This window comes from Mus musculus, chromosome 19 (genome assembly GCF_000001635.26).
Source record: "Mus musculus strain C57BL/6J chromosome 19, GRCm38.p6 C57BL/6J".
Taxonomy (NCBI): domain Eukaryota; kingdom Metazoa; phylum Chordata; class Mammalia; order Rodentia; family Muridae; genus Mus; species Mus musculus.
This window is the reverse complement of record NC_000085.6, coordinates 59,422,677-59,435,065: the sequence shown is the minus strand read 5'-3', so window position 1 is coordinate 59,435,065 and position 12,389 is coordinate 59,422,677. Positions and strand designations below refer to the sequence as shown.

Here is a 12,389-nt window from a genome sequence, read left to right as displayed (position 1 = left end):
CTCAGCCTAATCAGATTGCTCCAGAATAAACCTGGAATCCAGAAAAAGGAGAGGTCTCATATCTATCCTCCTCTGTGGCCAATGGGAAGCCAGGTCAGTGAGTCCAGGCTGTGAATCTTTCCAAACAACACAAACTTCAGGGTTATTTACCACCTTATTTTATGCCTTATCAGAAAAGGAGGTTAAATTCCCAAGTGCATCGCCCACTCTTAATCTTCCTCCTGGCCCATGGATGGATGATGGTGGATCTGGGAGTTGGGCATGGCTTGGCACAAGCCAAGAGAAGCCACTGAGGAAGGAAGGGAAAGTCAGGCCCGGTCCCTGATCACATCCCAGCAAGCTGTAAGAGACTCCTGAGGACTTCCAGAAGACTTGGGCTGAGCTTGCAAAGAAGAATCTTGACATCAAGAAGAGTAGCTAGCCAGTAAATTCCTACTTACTTCATTTTCTAAGACTTCTGAATGTGTTTTGAATTTTCTCTAAATTAAGATAATCATGAAAGGTTAAGATATTTCAACAGAGTGCCACCTGATCCGAGGGCTTGGGTTGTATGCCTAATTAGTTCCCGAGCATACGGCTCAGAATCTCTTATAAAAACAGGGTAATGACTTGAGGTATATTCGGGAATTATATGGGGCAATGTTAAAGGGACATTCACATCCATCTCAAAGCCTTGAACCTGCCCTTGATCTGGGCTGGGAGCTTTAGCTGACATCTGTTTCAAAGAGATACAAGGAAGAAAGAAGGAAAGAAAGAAAGAAAGAAAGAAAGAAAGAAAGAAAGAAAGAAAGAAAGAAAGAGAGAGAGAGAGAGAGAGGGAGGGAGGGAGGGAGGGAGGGAGGGAGGGAGGGAGGGAGGGAGGGAGGGAGGGAGGGAGGGAGGGAGGGAGGGAGGGAGGAAGGAAAAGAAAAAAGGAAGAAAAAGAAACAAAGAAAAAGAAAAGCAGTGCCATTATGATAAAACTCCATCAGGCCTTAAAATACTTTGAATTCAGCACAGCTGCAGGAATGTGTGGCCTGGGAATAGGAGTTGGGGACCGTAAAGAGGAGCTCGTACCAGGATACACAGATGCCCTTAGAATTGCTGAGGAAATAGCCCTCACTGTGTCCAAGGAGGGAGCTATTGGACCACAAATGTCCCACTGCCTTTTGTTCCCAGCACCCCACCATGTATACCTGTGTGGCACTTGATCCCTGTCAGAGACCCTGCTCCTGTGGGATCCCAACCCCCACATCCCACTCAGGGAAGGCACTTTCTGAGGCTCCAGGAGGAGCGCCAAGCTGCATGGACCCTCCACGGTCTCTAGGCTCTACCCTAGCTGCAGAGAGCATACTAACCTCCTTTCCATCCTTAATGTACTGAATACACATTTTTTTTAAAGTAAACATTTGGTCTGCACATGACGGGACCCAGATAAGGCCCCTCCCTAGCTGCCTTCTCCATTTTTGTACGGAAACCCCTCTCCTCTAGGCACTCTAAAGCTATTCTGTTTGTAATATGGGCCATGATATTGAAAATGGATGCCCAGGAACCAGGCATATAGCTCAGTTGATAGATTGTTTAGCATCCACAAAGCCCTGGGTCCTGGATTCTTTCCCCAGCACGCAACACTTGCATAAACCTGCTGTGGTGGTGTGTGTCTGTAATCTCAGAACTCAGGAGGTAGTTACAAGATGATCATGAGTTCAAGGTCATGTTTGGTTACATAGAAATTTTGAGTTTTAGGCTAAACTGGGCTACATAAGATATTGTCACACACACACAGATTAAGAGAGAGAGAGAGAGAGAACCTGGTATCTCCCATCTTTAAAGAGACCTCAGAGGACACTGCCTGTCCCCTCACACCTGTAGTATGAGGCCATTCATCCATCTACTCCTCCCATTCTTTGGCTAAGGGCTCCTCAGCACCTGTTGGCTGGGTTTATGGTACATGGGATACAGAACAGCTCCAGTGAGATTGGGGCTTGAAAGCAGACCCGGGAAGCCGTACCTGAGAGGTGGGATACATCACGACATGTATTTACTAATTCCAGGAGAGCCAATGAGGCAGCTTGTTAGCACTCAGTATGTGCCCAGCTCTGAATGGAATTACTGATATGGACAATGGTACCTCAGGGTGATGAGGCCCTCAAGAAGAATGAAAGATATAAACCAAACACTGAAGAAAGGAAGCCACAGTGTGGCCCAAAACTAACAAGTTGTTGTACAGCTTACAACCATCTACCACTCACCTGCTCATCGGGACCTCAAGCATCCTTGGCAGGTAAGGCAGGTACAGTCTGGTTTTGTTTGTCTTTTATAAATAGGAAAATTTTAAATGCCACAGCAGTACAGCTCACATTTGAACTTGGGCTCAGAATTCCCGAGTTTTCGGGAAGCTAAGACTTCAGACATGGGTCAGATTACAGAGGGTCTTAAAATTGAAGGAAGGGAACAGAGAAAGCCCGGGGCAGAGAGAGACTGTGGACTGGGAATGTCATGGACAGGAAACTGGGGTAAGCAGCGGTTCCTCGGAGATCATCAGAGCTAAACTGGGCTGGGGGCCAGGGGAAGAAGGAAAGATGAATGTAAAAAAGGGGAGGTAGAGACCTGTGGTGCAGAAAGCAGGAAAGAGCTTCCCAGACCCACTGCAGCTGCGCATCTAGACGGATGCTGGCGATCTTCCAAAGCAGCTTCCAAAACAGCCCCAGCTCAGGTCAAACTCACAGAGCAGGGAGCTCTTACACATGTGTTGTCATAGGCCCTCTGACAATCCAATGGCAAAGCTGTTCTTACTGCTGCCATCTTTAAAATGGGCAAACTGAGGCACCAAGAGGTCCACAGGTTTAGCTGTGCCCTCTTTGGCAGGAAACAGCTATAGCTGGAAAGTGAGCAGACTCCTACCCAATCCTGAATTCCTGCCCACTGTCTGCAGTGGCTCCATCATTGCGTGACTCAGAAAGCCACGGAGGAGGTTTTCACTGACCAGCAGAACACACCTACATAGATTTCCTATTGTACAAAACCCTCCTCCGTTCAGTCCAAAGTTACCTTTCTCCTTTGTTCCCTCCCGGGGACCTCAGAGGGCTCCTGCTGCCACAGAGAAGCAGGCAGGAGGTCAGATCTGAGCTGTGATAGAGCCAGGGAGTGAAACCTTGTGAGCTGGGGACCCATCCTGGGGCAACGCAGCAGGAGACCTCCAATCTGGGCCAAGCCAAATGGGATGAAGATCAAAGGCAGTAGGGGGTGTAGGCGGGTGGCTCCAACAAGGAACAGAAGTGGGCAGGGTCTGCTGAGCCTGCTTCCATATCGTTACTTGGCTGTGTGGATGGACAGGCCTCTTTGAAGGTCTAGGATACTCCAACCTGGATTGCATGGCAGTGTCCTGGGCCCACAGGCCTGCCATGATTCTCCCCACCCCAGGGCTGGGAATACAAAGATTGGGAAGGATTCTGTGAGTATGTACCCTCCCTCACCCAGGCCACTGCTGCTTTGTAGCTTCTTGGGATTCAGACCACAGCCACAGTCTCTGGGATTGCTACTCTATGTCCTGGATGGTACGTGGATCCTGCATGGTGCGATATGTGGCCCTGAACATATTACTGCTCTCATTGTAGGTCTTCCAAAATTCTTTAGACATGCTCAGTGAAGATGCTTTATATTCCTACCCAAGTCAATAAAATCGTGGGGCAGGAACACATCCTGAGAAGCAGGATGCAGCCCTAACTAAAGCACTCTCTAGGGAGCTCAAGATTCCATCCAAAGTACACAGACAGCAACATACACTGAGAAATGCAAGATGGGGTGCATTGCTTCAGCCCCCCCTCCTGTGGTCCTAAAGAAAGATGGGCTGATCTATGTTCCTGCAGAGCACTAACCTGGCCAGTCTAAGACAGGAATCCCTATTGCAGGACACATAAATTGCTCCTAGTTGCTAAGTTCTATTATCAATGGAAGAAGTTCCATTGTGTGTTCCATCTTGTGTTCCTATATACTGTCACCAGCAGTGAGTGTGGACTTCTTCTGTCTAGCACATAACTGCCCCAGTACCAGTCTCAAGTCTTGGCAGAGGTTGTATCTAAAGGTATACTAGAAATAAGGGGTCTCCTCTTCCAGAGACTGTGTTCAGTTACATTGCACGCACGTACACACACACACACACACACACACACACACACACACACACACACACACACACACACACACATGTATTTCAAGAGCTGTCTAAAGAATAAGCACTGTTAGTATGCTCTGGTTCTCTATTACAGAAATCCAAGTTGTGTTGCTAGACTGTCATTTGGGCATCCATAGTCATCACAAGAGAGTGAGAGATGCCATCCTGTCCAGCTGGTTTCATTTCAGGGCATCACAAAGGACGAGGGTACCAGGTGGAACAAGTATCCTCGTTTAGAGTGCCCACACTCATCACTATTCCAATATGCATGTCTTAGTTAGGGTTTTGCTGCTATGAACAGACATCATGACCAAGGCAACTCTTATAAAGGATGATATTTAATTGGGACTGGCTTACAGGTTCAGAGGTTCAGTCCAGTATCATCAAGGTGGGAGCATGGCAGCATCCAGGCAGGCATGGTGCAGGAGGAGCTGAGAGTTCTACATCTTCATCTGAGAGCTGCTAGGAGAATATTGGCTTCCAGGCAGCTAGGATGAGGGTCTTAAAGCCCAAACCCACAGTGACACACCTACCCCAACAGGGCCACAACTTCTAATAGTGCCATTCCCTGGGCTGAGCACATACAAACCATCACAACGCATGCCACAATCTTCAGCAATCCTAAAGACCTGGATGGTACTCCTTGGGTAGAAGGCTAACACTGGTTCCTTCTGGAGACCCCTGAAGGATACTGGTGCAAACCTCTCTCCTAGCTTCTGGCAGTTGGTGTTGCTCCTTGGCTTATGACAACACAGGTCTAAGCTCTGCCTTCGTTTTCTCATGGTGTTTTTCTCCCTGTGTCTCTGTTTCCAGATTTCCCTATGCTGAGAAGGGATATCCTAACGATCCCTTACTAACTTGAACATGTCTCCATAAGCACTGTTTCCAAGCCAGGACTCGTCCATCAGCACAGGTGAATCTGGAGTAAGAGAGATGTTGGAGACCCAGTCCCACGTAGAGGATCAATAAGTGTAGGGCACAAATGGCAAGCTGTCTCTCTAGCCAGTGTGCTGCCAGCTTCTTATCCACAATCCTTGGAACAGAAGCAGCAGGTCCAATGTGTAGGAGATATCCTTCAAAATGTCCAGTCTAGCTAGGCAGTGGTGGCACACGCCTTTAGACCCAGCACTTGGGAGGCAGAGGCAGGCAGATTTCTGAGTTCAAGGCCAGCCTGGTCTACAGAGTGAGTTCCAGGATGGCCAGGGCTATACATAGAAACTCTTGCCTTGGAAAACAACTACAACACCACCACCACCACCAACAACAACAACAACAAAATGTCCAGTCTGGTTCACTTGGCTGGTGATAAGTAGTTGTCATAAGCTAAGGTCCTTTGCTTGGAGGCTCTTCAGAGATGCCTCCCACCACCACCATCACCACCTTCTTGTTTCATAGCTGACAAGAAGGAAGTCCTAAAAGATAATCTCCTTAAGTTGTACCATTGATGAGTGACTGACAGAGTCAGATGCAGGGTCAGCCCTTCATTCTGCCCAATGTCCTGCAAACATGGACATAATAATCTCTAAAAGCAACTATGGGAGGTTTACTGGAATCAGGGAAACTTTAGTTCTCCTGCCAGCAGCCACTGAAAACACTTCAGGTTATTTAAAGAGAATAATGGTGTTATTATTTGACATAAATATGTTCACAGCCCCGTGGGAGGTGTGAATAAAGGCGTCTTCGGAGAAGTGCAAATATGTTTTCATCGTCACACAGGACCTAAGCTGATCCAATGGAGGTGAGCTGCGAACGTTACAGCTTCAGGAGTAACCTCCAGCGACTCTTTTCATTTCCAATCAGATCGTCTCCAGGGCCTGTGACACGCCATGCTCTAAATGCTACATAGGCCTTATCTCTTTTCTTCTCCCAACAACCTTTTGATAGAGGAAGTCCTTTCTAATCTACCCAGAGGGAATCTGAGTCTAAGTTCGGTTCACTTATTGTGTGTGTGTGTGTGTGTGTGTGTTTCTCACAAGACTGCCTCTGGGTGGGACAAGCACTCTTCTGTTCCCATGGTGCCATGGTCCCTTATTACTATAGTTGTACTTGCTTCAAAGATAGGGAACCACTTCATAAAATAGCTGCACTGAGATATCCACATATTGTATCAGTTATGCATTTAAAGTTTGTGTAAAAACCTTCAATTGTCAGCTTAACTGGATTTGTATTCTTTAGGAGACATACTTCTGGGTGTGTCTGTGAGGATGTTCCAGAGAGGTTTAACTGGGTATGGAAGGTGTGCTCCGAATATGGGTGGCACCATTCCATAAACTAGTGTCCTAGACTGGATGAAAAGGAAGAAGGAGGAAGCTGCCTGAGCCATCGTTCGTCTCTGTTGTCTGAATATGTGAGCAGTGGCCTCATTCCTCCCCATATATTTTCTGATGTGACAGACTGTGTCCCTCCAAACTGAGAGCCACACAATAGCCTGTATCCCTTCAAACTGTGAGCCATGTAACAGATTGTATCCCTTCAAACTGTGAGCCATGTGACAGATTGTATTCCTTCAAACTGTGAGCCAAGCAAACCAGTCTTCCTTCCTTGTGTTGCCAGGTGTTTTCCCTCAGTAATGAAAAAAAAAATAACACAAGGTGAAAGTCAGTGGTTAACATACATGGATGCATGCAACCTTCACCACAGCCAACCCATGAACGTGCCCATCACCTTAAGGGAAAGTCAGTGCCCCATAATGATCATTTCCCTCTGCTCCCTCCATCAACCCAAAGCAACCACTAATCTTTTTTTTTTCTTTTTATCTTTATGGAATTTCCTATTCTATACATTCCATGTAAACAAAAGCACACATATGACTTTTTGTGTCTGCCCTCTTCCAATCTCATAAACATTGTAGAATGTATCCATACATTACTGGGTAAATAACATTTCACTGTATGGATAAGCCACATTAGGAATGATGTTTCAGAAAACAATTCTCTTGAAATACAGAATGTCTTTACTCAACAAATGATGTGTGATTAACAGAAACCTGTTAAGGAATGTGATTTGAGGCCCATAAATGCTTCATTCCTCGGGTCCCTAGCAGTGCTGGGTTGTTTTTTTGGTTTTTTGTTTTTGTTTGTTTGCTTGTTTTTTGCTTTTATCAAGAAGCTGTGGTGGACTTTAATAAAATTTTGTTAGTAAACTTTTCTACTTTTGTTGATATGAGGTGGAAATCCAGAATATTAACAGGACTGAAGAATCTTTCCAGGACTCCTCAGAAATAGGAACTAAGGAGAGATCTAAGTAAGTAAATGCCTAGCAATGAATCTCCAGAGCTCACACACACTTGTAATTCTAGCCCTGGGAAGGCAGAGGTAGGCCAATCTCTGGGCTCACTCCACAGAAAGTTTCCAAGTTCCAGGCCAATGAGAAGCCATATCTCAAACAACAACAAAAAGTCAGATGGAGCCTGAAGTACTACACCTGCATAAATCTATACACAAAAAAGCAGCAGAAACAGAGAGGAGCAGCTGGGGCAACCAATCCAGGAGCTGAAAGGCAAGTTCTAGACTCTAACTTTTCTCTTAGACTCAACAAACAGACTCACTAAACAGGGAATTGAAAATGTCCTTAAGGGGCTGGAGAGATGGCTTAGTGGTCAAGAGCATTGACTGCTCTTCCAGAGGTCCTGAATTCAAATCCCAGCAACCACATGGTGGCTCACAACCAGCTGTACTGAGATCTGATTCCTTCGTCTGGTGTGTCTGAAGACAGCTACAAAAGGAAGGAAGGAAGGAAGGAAGGAAGGAAGGAAGGAAGGAAGGAAGGAAGGAAGGAAGGAAGGAAGGAAGGAAGGAAGGAAGGAAGGGAAAAGAAAGGAAATACCCTTAATATCAAACTATGATAGCCTACCATCAAAATATGCCATGTTTCAGACCCACCCTCAGTTCCTGGGGCCAGAGCCCTGGATCAAGGTTTGTTTGTTTTACGGAAAGGTTATTTTCAGTTAATCAGGCATTCAATAGAGCTGAAGAACTACTCCCTTCCTGCCCCACTAGACCCATCTTGAGCTGAGAAGCAGCCTAGGGAACCAGAAGAAGGGGATTATAGAGGGAATTCTTGACCTATTTACCCCTCTCCAGAGTGAAACATTCAGTTAGAAGACACTCACATGCTGACTTTGATTCATTAGTTAAGGCTGTCTAGAAGGTTGTGCTAAGTAGATTTTGATCTGGGATCAATTAGCCATGTCTGCACTGTGCAAAGGAGCAGGGTACCCCATCTCCTCACACACGGCCACTCTGGACAGTACTCTCCAAAGGTCTCTTGGGCTTAGACATCCTGCAATCTTATAATTTCTCTTACCTTTGTTCTTTTCCTTGTCTTCTCTGAGAATCTATTTTGAAGCCGTTTCCATCCACCAGTGACAGTGGCCTACAGTGGACTGTATGTACCTAGAGGCATGTAAGAGTGAGTCTGTGACATGTAAATTGGAGACAGCCCAGGCTAGAGGAGGCTAGCTATCCTAGAGATGAGAAGTCACTATGAAAGGCTAGTCAACATAGAACTGAATCTCACAGAATAAAGCAGCTAACATGGGTAAAGCGATCACATCAAGCTATTCACCATGAGACAAACACATGCTATTGCCTTCATCTGCCTAGATAGATCATGAAGGGTTGAGAAAGTAAACTCTGTCTTTAATAAAAACAAAAACAAAGGCTTTCATAAACCAATAAGGCACTTGTTGTGTAAGCACAAGAACCTATGTTGGAGCCTTAAAACTCACATAAAAAATGTCAGGTGTGGTAGCATGTGGTAGCATGAATCCCAGTGCCGAGGAGACAAAGACAAACAGATCCCTGGAGTATGCTGGCCAGCTTGCCTAGTCAAATCGGCGAGTTCAACACTAAGTAAGAGACTCTATTTCAAAAACAAGGAGGCAAGCACCCGAGGAAGGATACCAGAAGTTGATCTCTGGCCTCTACATGTGCACAGATACATACACCAACATGTGAACATACCTGTGCATACACACATTTGCACTAAAAAAAAAAGTGTCAAGAAAGACCTGGGATGTAGCACAGTGGTTGGAAGAATAGGAAAAGCAAAGAGAATTTCAAGCGAAGGCAGACTGGGCAGGTATAGTGCCTCTGTCAGTGACTAAGAGGCTTATCTAGTTTCTCGCTTGAGAGGTCCTTGAGACCCTGTGATGTCCCTGTCCTAGGGGTTTGGGGAGTACCTGGCACTAAGTGATCCTACTTCCTCAAAACAGCCCAGCATCCCAGCGTTCTTCACTCTGAGTACTCGGGGGCACCAGCCTGGGCCTGTGGATTGTTCAGAAACGGGCCCTCCCATCAGCAGGGCAGCGGCTTGCTCTCTTACCACAGAGGCTCTGCACTCACCAGTTCCAATAACACGATTAGTCATTTTTCATTCCTGAGATATCTGCCCATGGGTGGGTGCGTGTGTGCATGTGTGAGGGTGTCTGTGCCTTTCGTGGAAGGGAAAATCCATATTCTCTCTCTTCTGCCCGAATTAATCAAATAAATCTTCGGTAAGAAGCTGCTAAATGAGTCACAGATGGCTCTGCCCTTTTACAGGTTACAGAAAGCACCCGTTACAGTCTTTTTAATTTATCAGAGGAAAAAAGATGCCCTCCTGTGCCCCTTCCCTCTCACAGTAATAATCAGAAACAGCCTATTTTCCGAGGGTCCGAGACTCATTTTCAAAAAAAAAAAATGTGTATCAATAGATGTAACAGTGGGAAGACTATTTTGCCAAGTTCCAGCCTCCAGCACGGCAAAGGTGCCCTGGCTGGGGAGAGCATTTATAAAACCACATTTAATAAAAGAGAGTGTTATATTAAGTGTGTTTGCTAGTGTATTTCAGCATATGGTTTCCATATCAGGCGGAAAGATGGCAAACACATGCCTTTTTACCTTCTTTCGAAGCCTTCTGAGAGGCGTCCTCTCTGATGGGTGGTGGGATGGGGAGTTTTGGTGTTTTGAATTTTGGGGTTTTTGTTTTGTTTTGTTTGCTTTGTGTCTATAGAGCCAGAGCTTTTACCTACCATTTTGTTTTGGATGTGAGCTGTTTTGTTTGGTTGTACAACTCAAGCTCATGTGAAAAAAGCACGGGGGACATACAACAAATGTGTGGAAACTCTCTTTCTACGTATGTAATTAACGAAGGGAGTCGCCTAGCTGGCTTTCTGCAGAGGTCCTTACATCCTTCCTGAAGGAGCTGGCTAGCTTGACACTGGGAATCTACTCAGTTTCATGGAGCTCCTGGCTTTTAAATGTGAGCTTACCAAAAGAGTACAAGCTCTGAGGAAGGCTGCTTAGCTTTGCGTCCTCAAAAGTCTCTGCAGACCAACCACCGTTTTTGCTATTTGTCTGCTCAGAGACCTTGTTTGGCCCTGGATTTTTTTTTCTGAGTTGAATACATATGTGTGGGTGTATTTGGCCTGTGTGCAGGTCAGAGGTCAATGCCAAGTGTCTTCCCCTAGAACTCTCTACCTTATTTTTTTGAGACAGGATCTCTCACTGAAACTAGAATTCATTGCTTGTACTAAACTGGCTGGCCAATGAGCCCCCAGGATCTGCCTGTCTCTTCACCCACCAACACCAGGATTATAAACACATGCTTCATTTTTTTATGTGAGTTCTGGGGATTTGAACTCACATCTTTGTGTCTATAGAGCCAGAGCTTTTACCTACCACGATATCTACAGTACTGGGGATTTTATCAGCTAGGATCCTGTAGTCAGAAGCATTTGGGTACAACCCTGTAAGTATGGGATTCCTGGAAAGGCAACCTCCTTAACCTACCACCATTAAATATTCTAACAAATTCTCAATTCTAGGATGATCAGAGAGGCCAAGAGGCGATATCAGATAGGAAAAGGGGTGGGGTGGGGCACTGTATGCAGGCTGATTTGCCCACCCCCTCCCTACTGACCTGAGCAGATCTGCCTGCGCCAGCTATAAATCTACTGGTACCATTTCTTTTTCGTCACTTTCCTAATCCTGTGCCCTTGGTTTCATGTGCTGTAATTATTAACATCTGCTTTCTGAGCCCAGCTCGCATGGAGTTTGCAAAGGCAGTTCTGAGCCCAGAACAATAGTGACAGCTGTTTCATTTAGCCTAGGGCCAGCACTTCCTGTTCAGGTCTACATCTGCCCTTCTGTGTCCAATTTCGGTTTCGGGGGTTTTGTGTTTTGTTTTCTATTTTTTTTCCCTTCATCTGACCTTACTATATGTTTAAGAAGAATTTCTAGCTTAGCACTGTAGCTAGGATTTCTAGCACATATGCGTATTCTGTTAGCAGCAGAGAGAGAGAGAGAGAGAGAGAGAGAGAGAGAGAGAGAGAGAGAGAGAGAGAGAGAGGAGAGACAGCTGAGAAGACCCAGACTGTCCCCAGCAGCTAAGAAGGTAGAGGGATGGGGGTAGAATGAAGAATTGGCTTGGACCATAGTAGTTACCCTGAAAAGATTCCTAAGCCCTGAAAGTTAGGTACAGGAAAGATGCTCTTAGTCAGTCTGTCCTCTACCACAGGCTCATCATCTCCTTGGCTTCTTTTGATGAGGGACTCACCCAACCATTCCTTCAAGGAATAAGTTCAGGGGTTGCCTCTCACATGCAGCTAGCTTGGCCATGCTTAACCTACAGCATAGTGCCATGTAGAGGGCATCCACCCAGCATGCCTCTCTCCACCTCAGTGTGGAACCTCTCTACACCTTAGCTCTTCTCTGCTCCCTTTTTAAGTTTTATCTTTTAAATTATGTATGTGTGTTGGAGGGGGAGGGCTGTCCATATGAGACCAGGTGCGTGATAAGGACCAAGGACTGTGCCTTCCCTGGAGCTGGGATTACAGGTGGTTGTGAGTCTCCTAACATGGGTGCTGGGAACAGAAATTAGGTCTTCTGCAAGAGCAGTATGTGATCTCAAAACAGAACTGTCTCTCCAGCTCCCCTTCTCTGACCTTCTAAGTGGCCCTGGACCCCATTCTCATGTAGGTAGAGTGAAGCAACTCAGGGAGACCCTGAAGTTCAGTTCTTATGTCTGAGGTCTGAGGCCCACATTTTTATGGTGGCTTCTGCCGACTAGTTGACAGCAGCGCCAAGAACTTGATGAGTGTTTTCATTTGACTTGAACTGGAAGTAGCCGAGAGACCTGATTCAGGCTGTCATAGGGCCCTTTCTAAGCACTGGAATCCAAAATGCAAATTGTAGGCTCTGAGTGAGGCCAGCCAGGGCTCCTCCATCTTCTGCCCAAGAGCCTGCTCTGTGAT

At 46.1% G+C, this 12,389-nt stretch overlaps 1 non-coding gene across 1 annotated transcript in view, besides 1 other annotated feature; it reads left to right on the top strand.

Annotated features, from left to right (window-relative positions):
* Nucleotides 1–9,962, top strand: part of Emx2os (Emx2 opposite strand/antisense transcript (non-protein coding)) — a 33,532-nt gene extending 23,570 nt beyond the window's left edge. Inside the window, exons 2-4 of the transcript NR_002863.2 lie at nucleotides 2,034–2,263; nucleotides 4,967–5,066; nucleotides 5,805–9,962. This is a non-coding gene — a non-coding RNA (Emx2 opposite strand/antisense transcript (non-protein coding)). The remainder of the gene's footprint in view (nucleotides 1–2,033; nucleotides 2,264–4,966; nucleotides 5,067–5,804) is intronic.
* Nucleotides 9,496–11,852: an enhancer, noted in NCBI's record as "VISTA enhancer mm448". NCBI's record gives its function as "enhancer in: limb[5/5] | nose[5/5] | facial mesenchyme[5/5]" and the evidence as "EXISTENCE:transgenic organism evidence [ECO:0001131][PMID:17130149]".